This window comes from Cebus imitator, unplaced genomic scaffold (assembly GCF_001604975.1).
Source record: "Cebus imitator isolate Cc_AM_T3 unplaced genomic scaffold, Cebus_imitator-1.0 Scaffold686, whole genome shotgun sequence".
Lineage (NCBI taxonomy): Eukaryota > Metazoa > Chordata > Mammalia > Primates > Cebidae > Cebus > Cebus imitator.
Genome location: NW_016108001.1, coordinates 469,450 through 481,724, shown reverse-complemented (window position 1 = coordinate 481,724; position 12,275 = coordinate 469,450). Strand labels below are relative to the sequence as shown.

The window sequence follows — 12,275 nt, the reverse complement described above, 5'->3', positions numbered from 1 at the left end:
AGAGATGGGGTTTCACCATGTTGACCAGGATGGTCTCGATCTCTTGACCTCGTGATCCACCCGCCTCGGCCTCCCAAAGTGCTGGGATTACAGGCTTGAGCCACCGCGCCCGGCCTAAAAAAGGACTGTTATTGGTATTACTACAGCAATTGCCTCCAATCTTCTGTCCTAATATAGCCATTGGAATGCACCAGTCGCTGTCCAAAAGAAAGACTGGATGATATTATCATCTCTTCAGAACACTTTCACTGGTTCCTCATTGCTTAAAGGATAAAGGCAAAACATCTTAAAATTTCCAAGGTGATATGGTTTGGCTCTGTGTCTCCACCCAAATCTCATGTCAAATTATAATTCCCAATTTCGGTAGGGGGACCCGGTGGGAGGTGACTGGATCATGGAGGTGGATTTCCTCCTTACTGTTCCCATGACAGTGAGTGAGTTCTCATGAGTTCTGGGTGTCTAAAAGTGTGTAGCACTTCCCCCTTTGCACTCTCTCTCTCCTCCTCCACCCTGGTAAGATGTGTTTGCTTCCCCTTCGCCTTCCGCCATAATTCTAAGTTTCCTGAGGCCTCCCAGCCATGTTTCCTGTACAGCAGAACTGTGAGTCAATTAAACCTCTTTTCTTTATAAATTAACCAGTTGCAGGTAGATCTTTATAGCAGTGTGAGGACAGACTAATACAAGAAGCTTTCCAGAAAATAAACCAATCCTAATCCTACCTCAAGGTACTAAAAGAATACTTTCTTCTACAAGATGACTGTAAAAAATGTTACTAGAGGGAGAGGATCCAAGATGGCTGAACAGGAACAGCTCTGGAGTGCAGTTCCCAGCGAAAACAACACAGAGGGTGAGTGATCACCACATTTCCAAATGAGTTATTACTGCCCACAGACCAGGAGATTCCCAAGCTGAAAAGCACCACAAGTTTCCAGCACAGCTGAGCTGGCACAGTGGGTCTCCACACAAAAACTCACACAACTCTGGGCAGCCATTTCAACTGGTTCCTGGAACACCTGGGAGACAGAGTCACCCACTCAACTGAAAAACAGAGGGCTGAAACAGGGAGCCAGGTGATCTGGCTGGGCAGGTCCAACCCCCACAAAGACCAGCCATCTGAAACGCTCTGGACTGAGAGTTTCGCAGCAAGCCCAGCTGGACCCAGGACGGTCCAGTTCTGTGGGGGGAAGGGTGTCTGCCATTACCGAGGTAGTCCACCACTGCTGAGGCAGTCTGACATTACCGAGGCAGTATGCCATTACCAAGGCAGTCTGCCATTACTGAGATAGTCTGCCATTACTGAGGCAGACCACCATTACTGAGGCAGTTCTAACTTTACCTCTGTAAATAAAACCGCACGAAGTTCACACAGCAGCTGGGCAGAGCCCACGGCAGTTCACCAACGCCTCTGCTGGCAGACTGTGCCTAGGCTACCTCCTTGATGGGCAGGGCATCTCTGAAAAAAGGCAGCAGCATGTCAGGAACTTATAAATAAAGCCCCACCTTCCCAGGACAGAGCACCTGGGAAAAAAGGCAGTTATGAGTTCCATTGCATCAGACTTAAACGTACTTGCCCAGCATCTCTGAATGGAACAACAGAGCTCACAGCTCAGCACTTGAGCTCCTATAAGGGACAGACTGTCTCCTCAAGCAGCTTCCCAACTCAGGTATATCCAAAGAGACACCTCATAAAGGAGAGCTCAGGGTGACATCTGGTGAGTATCCTTCTGGGACAAAGATAACAGAAGAAGAAATTGGCAGCAATCCTTACATTTCTACAGCTGCCACAGATGATACCCAGGCAAGCAGGGTCTGGAATGGACCTCCAGCAGTCCTACAGCAGAGGGGCCTGTTAGAAGGAAAACTAAAAAACAGAAAGAAATAACTTCAACATCAACAAAAACGATGTCCACTCAGAGACCCCATCCAAAAGTCACCAACTACAAAGACCACAGGGAGATAAATCCACAAAGATGGGAAGAAACCAGCGCAAAAAGTATGAAAACACTCAAAACCAGAATGCTTCTCCTCCAAGGGATCACAACTCCTCACCAGCAAGGGAACAAGCTGGATGGAGAATGAGTCTGATGCATTGACAGAAACAGACTTCAGAAGGTGGCTAATAACAAACTTCCCTAAGCTAAAATAACATGTTCTAACCCAATGCAAAGAAACTAAGAACCTTGAAAAAAAGGTTTGAGGAAATGCTAATGAGAATAAACAATTTAGAGAAGAAAAAAATGACTTAATGGAGCTGAAAAACACAACACAAGAACTTCACGAAGCACACACAAGTTTCAATAGCTGAATTGACCAAGCAGAAGAAAGGATATCAGAGATTGAAGATCAACTCAATGAAATAAAACGAGAAGGCAAGATTAGAGAAAAAAGAGTGAAAAGAAATGAACAAAGCCTCCAAGAAATATGGGATTATGTAAAAATACCTAATCTATGTTTGATAGGTGTACCTGAATGCGACAGAGAGAATGAATCCAAGCTGGAAAACACTCTTCAGGATAGTATCCAGGAGAACTTCCCCAATCTGGCAAGGCAGGCCAACATTAAAGTCCAGGAAACACAGAGAACACCACAAAGATATTCCTCAAGAAGAGCAACCCCAAGGCACATAATCATCAGATACACCAGGATTGAAATGAAGGAAAAAAATGTTAAGGGCAGTAAGAGAGAAAGGTCAGGTTACCCATAAAGGGAAACCCATCAGACTCACAGCGGATCTCTTGGCAAAACCCCTACAAGACAGAAGAGAGTGGGGGATCAATATTCAACATCCTTAAAGAAAAGAACTTTCAACCTAGAATTTCATATCCAGCCAAACTAAGCTTCATAAGCGAAGAAGAAAGAAAATCCTTTATAGACAAGCAATTGCTGAGAGATTTTGTCTCACCAGGCCTGCCTTACAAGAGCTCCTGAAAGAGGCGCTAAACAAGGAAAGGAACAACCAGTACCAGCCACTCCAAAAACATACCAAATGGTAAAGACCATCGACATAATGAAGAAACTGTGTCAACTAACGGGCAAAACAACCAGCTAGCATCAAAATGGCAGGATCAAATTCACACATCACAATATTAACCTTAAATGCAAATGGGCTAAATGCCCCAATCAAAAGACACAGACTGGCAAATTGGATAAAAAGTCAAAACCCATCGGTGTGCTGTATACAGGAAACCCATCTCACATGCAGTGACACACATAGGCTAAAAATAAAGGGGTGGAGGAAGATTTACCAAGCAAATGGAGAGCAAAAAAGCAGGAGTTGCAATCCTGGTCGCTGATAAAATAGACTTAAACCAAGAAAGATCAAAAGAGACAAAGAAGGGTATTACACAATGGTAAAAGGATCAATGCAAGAAGAGCTAATGATCGTAAACGTATATGTACCCAACACAGGAACATCCAGATACATAAAGCAAGTTTGTTTTGTTTTGTTTCCCACCCCCCCCCCACAAAAAGCGACAAGTTTATTAATCTCATGTATTCTGATATGTATCAAAGTTTCAAGGTCATTTTGAAGCTCAAATAAGAAATCACAATATTTAGTATTAATTAAAAAGGAAAAGGTGGTAGTTGTCATTCATGGGTTTCAGTCCAAAATGAAAATGTACAAAAAATTTATTTTGGTGGATCTGTGAAGTATGATGCCATACTTCTCCTTGAGAAGCTTCAACTGTTCCTCCTTCTTCTTTGTGTCCATATTCTGAAATGCCCTGTTGGCATTATAGTACAAAACCACAAGGTATCTGTTACAAATATTGAATCCCGATAGGTGATCACATGCATTCTTGGCATCAAAGATGTCCTCATAGACCACATAAGCTGTTCCTCTAGTTTCAGGTGTGTTCCCCACTCTGATTTGACGAATAGGTCCATATTTCCCAAATATACCATACATTTCTTCAGCTGTGATTTTGTATGGCAAATTTCTTATATACAATATCCGATTTACTTCAGGTGGAAGTCGAATGTTCGCCCTCTTGGCTGCTTGCATCGCCATCTTGGCAGGCTGATGAGGTTACCGTAGCAAATACTGAAATTCCTGCGGACACCTCCGGATCTCGCTCGGCTTCGGGTGCTACACCGCGTTAGATCCATAAAGCAAGTTCTTAATGACCTACAAAGGGACTGAGACTCCCACACAGTAATAGTGGGAGACTTTAACACTCCACTGTCCATATTAGAAAGATCAACGAGACAGAAAATTAACAAGGATATCCAAGACTTCAACGGAGAGCTGGACCAAGCAAACCTAACAGATATCTAAAGAACTCTCCACCCTAAATCCACAGAATATACATTCTTCTCAGCAGCACATCACACCTACGTTAAAACTGACCACATAACTGGAAGTAAATCACTCCTCAGCAAATGTAAAAGAATGGAAATCGTAACAAACAGTTTCTCAGATCACAGTGCAATCAAATTAGAACTCAGGATTAAGAAACTAACTCAGAACCACAAAACTTCATGGAAACTGAACAACTGGCTCCTGAATGTTGACTGGATAAACAATGAAATGAAGGCAGAAATAAAGACGTTCTTTGAAACCAACAAGAATGAAGACACAACATACCAGAATCTCTGGGACACATTTAAAGCAGTGTCTAGAGGGAAATTTATAGCAATAAATGCCCACCAGAGAAGCAAGGAAATATCTAAACTCGACAACCTATCATCAACATTGAAAGGGCTAGAGGAGCAAGATTTAAAAAAACTCCAAAGCTAAAAGACAAGAAATAACTAAAATCAGAGCAGAACTGAAGGAGATAGAGACAACTCTTCAAAAAAAATCGATAAATCCAGGAGCTGGTTTTTTTAAAAAGATCAACAAAACAGACCACTAGCCAGATTAATAAAAAAGAAAACAGAGAAGAATCAAATAGATGTAATAAAAAACGATAAAGGGGATGTCACCACTGACTCCACAGAAATACAAACTACCATCAGAGATTACTACAAATAACTCTATGCACATAAACTAGTAAACCTGGAAGAAAAGGATAAATTCCTGGACACTTGCACTCTCCCAAGCTTAAACCAGGAAGAAGTAGAAACCCTGAACAGACCAATAACAAGGGCTGAAGTTGAGGCAGCAATTAAGAGCCTACCAACCAAAAAAAAATCCAGGTCCAGATGGGTTCACAGCCAAATTCTACCAGACATACAGAGAGGAGTTGGTACCACTCCTACTGAAACTATTCCAGAAAGAGGGAATCCTTCCCAAATCATTTTATAAGACCAACATCATCCTGATACCAAAACCCAGCAGAGACTCAACAAAAAAAGAAAACTTCAGGCAAATATTCATGATGAACATCCATGCAAAAACCTTCAATAAAAAACTGGCAAACCGATTGCAACAGTACATCGAAAAGCTTATCCATCACGATCAAGCAGGTTTCATCCCGGGGATGCAAGGCTGGTTCAACATATGCAAGTCCATAAAGGTAATCCACCACATAAACAGAACCAAAGACAAAACCACATGATTATCTCAATAAATGCAGAGAAGGCCTTCAACAAAATTCAACAACTCTTTATGCTAAAAACTCTCAATAGGCCAGGCGCGGTGGCTCAAGCCTGTAATCCCAGCACTTTGGGAGGCTGAGGCGGGTGGATCACGAGGTCAAGAGATCGAGACCATCCTGGTCAACATGGTGAAACCCCGTCTCTACTAAAAATACAAAACATTAGCTGGGCATGGTGGCGCATGCCTGTAATCCCAGTTACTCAGGAAGCTGAGGCAGGAGAATTGCCTGAACCCAGGCGGCGGAGGTTGCGGTGAGCCGAGATTGCGCCATTGCACTCCAGCCTGGGTAACGCACTCCAGCCTGGGTAACGCACTCCAGCCTGGGTAACGAGCGAAACTCCGCCCCCTCCCCCCAAAAAAAACCTCTCAATAAACTAGGTATCAATGAAATATATCTCAAAATAATAAAAGCTATTTACGACAAACCCACAGCCAATATCATACTGAAAGGGCAAAAACTGGAAGCATTCCCTTTGAAATCCAGCACTAGACAAGGATGTCCTCTCTCACCGCTCCTATTCAACATAATATTGGAAGTTTTAGAAAGAGCAATCAGGCAAGAAAAAGAAATAAGGTGTATTCAATTAGGAAAGAAGGAAGTCAAATTGTCTCTATTTGCAGATGACATGATTGTACATTTAGAAGACCCCATCATCTCAGCCCAAAATCTCCTTAAACTAATAAGCAACTTCAGCAATGTCTCAGGATTCAAAATCAACGTGCAGAAATCACAAGCATTCCTATACACCAATAACAGACTTAAAGAGAGCCAAATCAAGAACAAACTGCCATTCACAATTGCCACAAAGAGAATAAAATACCTAGGAATACAACTAACAAAGGATGTAAAGGACCTCTTCAAGGAGAACTATGAACCACTGATCAAGAAAATAGGAGAGGACACAAACAGATGGAAAAACACCCCATGCTCATGGTTAGGAAGAATTAATATTGTGAAAATGGCCATACTGCCCAAAGTAATTTATAGATTCAATGCTATCCCCATCAAGCTACCTATGACCCTCTTCACAGAACTGGAAAAAGCCACCTTAAACTTCATATGGAACCAAAAGAGAGCCTGCATAGCCAAGACAATCCTAAGCAAAAAGAACAAAGCCGGAGGCATCACACTACCTGACTTCTAACTGTACAAAAAGGCTACAGTAATCAAAACAGCAGGGTACTGGTACCAAAACAGAGATATAGGTCAATGGGAGGCAACGCCACACATTTACAACCATCTGATCTTTGACAAACCTCACAAAAACAAGCAATGGGAAAAGAATTCCCTGTTTAATAAATGGTGATGGGAAAACTGGCTAGCCGTGTGCAGAAAGCAGAAACTGGACCCCTTCTGATGCCTTACACTAAAATTAACTGCAGATGGATTAAAGACTTAAACATAAGACCTAACACCATAAAAACCCTAGAAGAAAACCTACACAAAACCATTCAGGACATAGGCATAGGCAAGGACTTCATGACTAAAACACCAAAAGCATTGGCAACAAAAGCCAAAATAGATAAATGGGACCTAATCAAACTCCAGAGCTTCTGCACAGCAAAAGAAACAATCATTAGAGTGAGCCAGCAACCAACAGAATGGGAAAAAATTTTTGTAATCTACCCATCTGGCAAAGGGCTGATATCCAGAATCTACAAAGAAGTAAAACAGATTTACAAGAAAAAACAAACCCATTCAAAAGTGGGTTAAGGACATCAACAGATACTTTTCAAAAGAAGACATATATGATGCCAACAAACATATGAAAAAATGCTCATCATCACTGGTCATTAGAGAAATGCAAATGAAAACAATATTGAGATACATCTCACGCCAGTTAGAATGGCGATCATTAAAAAATCTGGAGACAACAGATGCTGGAGAGGATGTGGAGAAATAGGAACACTTTTACACTGTTGGTGGGAGTGTAAATTAGTTCAACCATTGTGGAAGACAGTGTGGCGATTCCTCAAGGACCTAGAAATAGAAATTTCATTTGATCCAGCAATCCCATTACTGGGTATATATCCAAAGGATTATAAATTGTTCTATTATAAGGACACATGTACACAAATGTTCACTGCAGCACTGTTTACAATAGCAAAGACCTGGAACCAACCCAAATGCCCATCGATGATAGACTGGACAAGTGAAATGTTGCACATATACACCATGGAATACTATGCAGCCATAAAAAACGATGAGTTTCATGTCCTTTGTAGGGACACGGATGAATTGGGAAGCCATCATTCTCAGTAAACTGACATGAGAACAGAAAATCAAATACTGCATGTTCTCACTCACAGGCAGGTGTTGAACAATGAGAATACATGGACACAGGGAGGGGACCATCACACACTGGGGTCTGTTGTGGGGTGCCAAGAGAGGGACAGTGGGGGAATGGGGAGGTTGGGGAGGGATAACATGGGGAGAAATGCCAGATATAGATGATGGGGGGATGGAGGCAGCAAACCACACTGCCATGTAGGTACCTATGCAACAATCCTGCATGTTTTGCACATGTACCCCAGAACCTAAAGTGCAATTGTGTGTGTGTGTGTGTGTGTGTGTGTGTGTGTGAATAAAAGTTACTAGAGTCTCACTTCCTTTCATCTAGTAGCTATTTATACTATGGAAATTAAGAATGTACCTGAAAACTTAATACAATTTCATGGGAACTTCATTTTTGAGTCAACATTGTGAAATATTTCTTTGGATTCTGCAATCATTATATGTTCCGTTGAACAAATTTCTATAGTAGACTCGTCTAATTTCAGGGCAAAGATGTACTTGAATCTGTTCTCATTTGGCTGGTAATGCGATCTGCATCAGAAGCCAAAGACAAAAGAAACTGGCTGAGTTTCAAAGATAGCAGGTGGAAGAAAAGGTAAGCCAACTGCTGAATATAATGACAAAGGAAACCTAATATCTATTAGTGATGATAATATAGCATTGTAAAATGTGACTATTCTTTAAATTCAGGTTATTCTTCTCCTAAAAAGCATTTCTTACACAAATCATCTATTTTCCCTCAAGTAAAATAAGCTTATCAATAGACTGCTATAATTTTTCCTATTTCATGTTGCTTACTGACTAGATTGCATTTAAGCGATTGCTTCTGTTTGGAAAAGTAATTAGATGTTTAAGTAAGTAAACCGAATCTGGACAGAAATCAATTATTTTCCTTTATACTTTTTTCTGTTTTCTGCTAATAATTTGCAGGAAATACGTTTTAAGAGAATATGTCATTTTATGAATAACAGATGTTCCTGGGTGAGAAAAGGAAAAAGATTCTCAGTGTCTTATCTTCTGCTGGCCATCCCCTAGAACAGCCAGTTAACACTGAATAAAAAAATCCAGCATCAGGTTAATTTCTGAGCAAAGCTTATGTGTGTGGGAGAGAAGAGAGGGAGGGTGGGGGTGTATATGGTGAGAAGAGTAAAAGGAAGCAAAACAATCAAAGTATTAGATTCATTGTTCCAATGAACTATTTAGAATTGAGTTACCTGGGAGCTAAACTTTGGAGTTTGATTATACTAAGATGACTAGACTCCTTTTTTAATAAAAGTGACAAATAAAAAAAGAACTCATTGAACTTCAGCAAATTTCATTAGTTTTCTTGGCTTAGACTACATTAAAAGTTGCCATGTCCAAGAAGCACCTTTACATTTTTTTTTTTTTTTTAAGATTTCAGAATACATGCACTTGGCACAATAGGAAGCCATTAAAATGTTATCATTAACCTTAGGTAATACGCTCCTCAAAATTCTCCTTTAAGTTTTAGTGCAGCTGACTCTACCAAATAACTAAATTACTGTCAGTGCATTTTCTTTCCCCCTTATTCTACAGATGTATCACCTTATAAAAGTTTTTGTGGACAATCAGATTTTTAAGCTCAGCCAAACTTCCACATAATAAAAGAAAATGCTACTCCTGAGTGTGAAAAGTAATATAATAAATATTGTTTCTCAATGACTTAAGGAACCACATTTACTACTAAAGCAAATGTCACTCTTAAGAGCTGTGTTATTTTGTGACTAATTCTATAATATGGTTTTATAGGTAAATGTTAGCCGTATGCCTCTCCCAACCTTATTTTGTAACTCTGACATCTTTACACCTTATGTCACAGCCCAACGTCTTCTACAGTTCCTTGAACTAGCCAAGCTTGCTTCTGGCCTCATGGCCTTGCATAATTTCATTTGTGTGCCTGAAGTATTCCTTCCAAAGATTTTTTTTTTATGATTGATTCCTTTTCATCATTCAGGTTTCACTAAACAATCCTTCCTCAAAAAGGCCCTCTCTTTCCATTCAATCTAAAGTAGCTGAACAATCACTTTAAACACAAGACTCTGCTTTATTTTATTGTTGGCACTTCTCACTATGTGATTCTTTCTTATTGATTTATTGTTCCCAACCTCTTTGCCGCTGCCTACACCACCACTAGAATGCAAGGTCCATGACTGATTCTGTATGTTCCTGGCACCAAGAGAGGTGCCTGTCACATAAGAGACACATTCCCTCAAATAACCACTGCATATGTGAATGAATTAATGAATCAAAGTCCTCCACATAGCTGTCTTTAAAGCTCTTCATGGCTATTCCCTACCTATGTCTTTGACTTCATCTCACATTGGCATTCTCTCTGTACTTCACCACATTGGCTTTTTAAATTCCCTATATTCTTCATTCTCCTCTGTGGGCTCCAGGCCTTCCCCATTCTTCTGGTTAGAGAAAGATCCCCAGGTCACCCCTTCATCCAGTTAATGCCTACTCATTTTTTCAGACCTCATTCAATTACCATCTCCTTGATAAGTGGAATAGGTCAAATCTCTTATGAAATGCTCTTAAAATTTTCTTAACATCTCTCTTCTAAGTGTTTATCAAATTAAAATTCTATATTTAATCGTGAGATTATTAGTGTCTGTTTATCTGCTAGACTGTTACTCTATGAAAGCAGGAATGATATAACCTTTACAGTGCCTGTATAAAACAGACTCTCAATAAATATGTATTAGATGGGTAAACATCTAGGGGATGACTAGCAGATTCCACAGGGACTTTCTACAGCACAGTTGAACTGGTAAACTGTAAGCAAAGAATTGGGTTCTCATTGACATCTTAATCAATATGGAAGTTCTCTGTCATCAGAAATATACTGAGGTGGCTGGGCACAGTGGCTCACGCCTATTATCCCAGCACTTTGGGAAGCTAAGGTGGGCGGACTGCCTAAGCTAAGGAGTTGGAGACCACCCTTAGGCAACATGGTGAAACCCCGTCAACACTAAAATATAAAAAATTAGCTGGGCATGGTGGCAGGCACATGCAGTCCCAGCTACTCGGGAGGCTGAGGCATGAGAATCGCTTGAACCCGGCAGGCAGAGGTTGTAGTTAGCTGAGATCGTACCACTGCATCACTCCAGCCTGGCTGACTGCAAGACTCTGTCTCCAAAAAAAAAAAAACCAAATAAATAAAATTTAAAAAGAAATATACTAGGGCCGGGTGAGGTGGCTCATGCCTGTAATCCCACAACTTTGGGAGGCAGAGACAAGAAGATCACTTGAGTCTAGCAGTTCAAGACAAGCCTGGGCAAGCCAGCAAATCCCCATCTCTACAAAAAATAAAAAAATTAGCCAGGTCTGGTGGCACACACCTGTAGTCCCAGCTACTTGGGAGGGTAAGGTGCTTGGGCCCAGGAGATTGTGGCTGCAGTGAGCCATGATCAAACTATCGCACTCAGCCTGAGTGACAGAGTGACATTCTGTCTCAATCAATCAAGCAATAAATAAAAATACATATGTTGGATAACACATGGACACAATTACAATGCAACATACTTTTTTCATTTTTGTTGGGAATCACACAAAAGAGAACTGATACTCTTCTGTTTGCAATAATACTACAATGACTGCAACTGTGTGTGAATTTGCTAGTTTTTTTGCATGCGAACTATCTGCAACAAAAAACAAATTTCAATCAACTATGCTAGGGAAAAGGCTGAGTTAGCTTTCTTCTCTATAAGAAATTATATTAGAAAGTCTTTGTCATATGAAGAAGTGATCAAAGAGTATGAAGACAAAAACAGAAGGAATAAAAAGTATTATAGAGGTGTATCAGGTAATTGATTAAAATGTGTTGTTTTTCTTCTGGATTTTGTGGTATTTGAGGCATTTGTTGACTTTAAAAAAAGGTAACTTGGCCGGGTGCAGTGGCTCACACCTATAATCCTAGAGCTTTCAGAGGCTGAGGTGGGCAGATCACCTGAAGTCGGGAGTTCAAAACTAGCCTGGCCAACATGGTAAAACTCCGTCTCTACTAAAAATACAAACAAATTTGCAAGGTGTGGTGGCGAGGGCCTGTAATCCTAGCTACTTGGGAGGCTGAGGCATGAGAATCACTTGAACCCGAGAGGTGGAAGTTGTGGTGAGCTTAGATTGCGCCACTGCACTCCAGCCTGGGCTGCAATCAAAAAATATATATGTATATATTGTAAATTGTTGGCACTCTTATATGTTTACTCAGAGATTATGTTAAAAAAAAAAAAAAAAGGAAGGAACCTCATAAGGCTAACAGTGCACTTAGTGGGCTTCTCAGCAGATACCGTCTAAGCCAGGAGAGATTGGTGGCCTTTTTCATCATTCTGAATAAAATAAATTCCAACTAAGAATTTTAAATCCCTCAAACTAAGCTTTGTAAGTCAAAGAGAAATAAAATCTTTTCCAGAG

At 40.6% G+C, this 12,275-nt stretch overlaps 1 protein-coding gene and 1 pseudogene across 8 annotated transcripts in view; both read right to left on the bottom strand.

The window, feature by feature from the left end:
• The window catches only part of MCU (mitochondrial calcium uniporter), a 233,712-nt gene that overhangs the window by 91,197 nt on the left and 130,240 nt on the right, over positions 1-12,275 (bottom strand). The gene's annotated exons all lie outside the window — the stretch shown is intronic.
• LOC108296150 lies at positions 3,463-4,137 on the bottom strand (annotated as a pseudogene). The gene has a single exon (XR_001821754.2). The product of XR_001821754.2 is annotated as a splicing factor 3B subunit 6-like (transcript).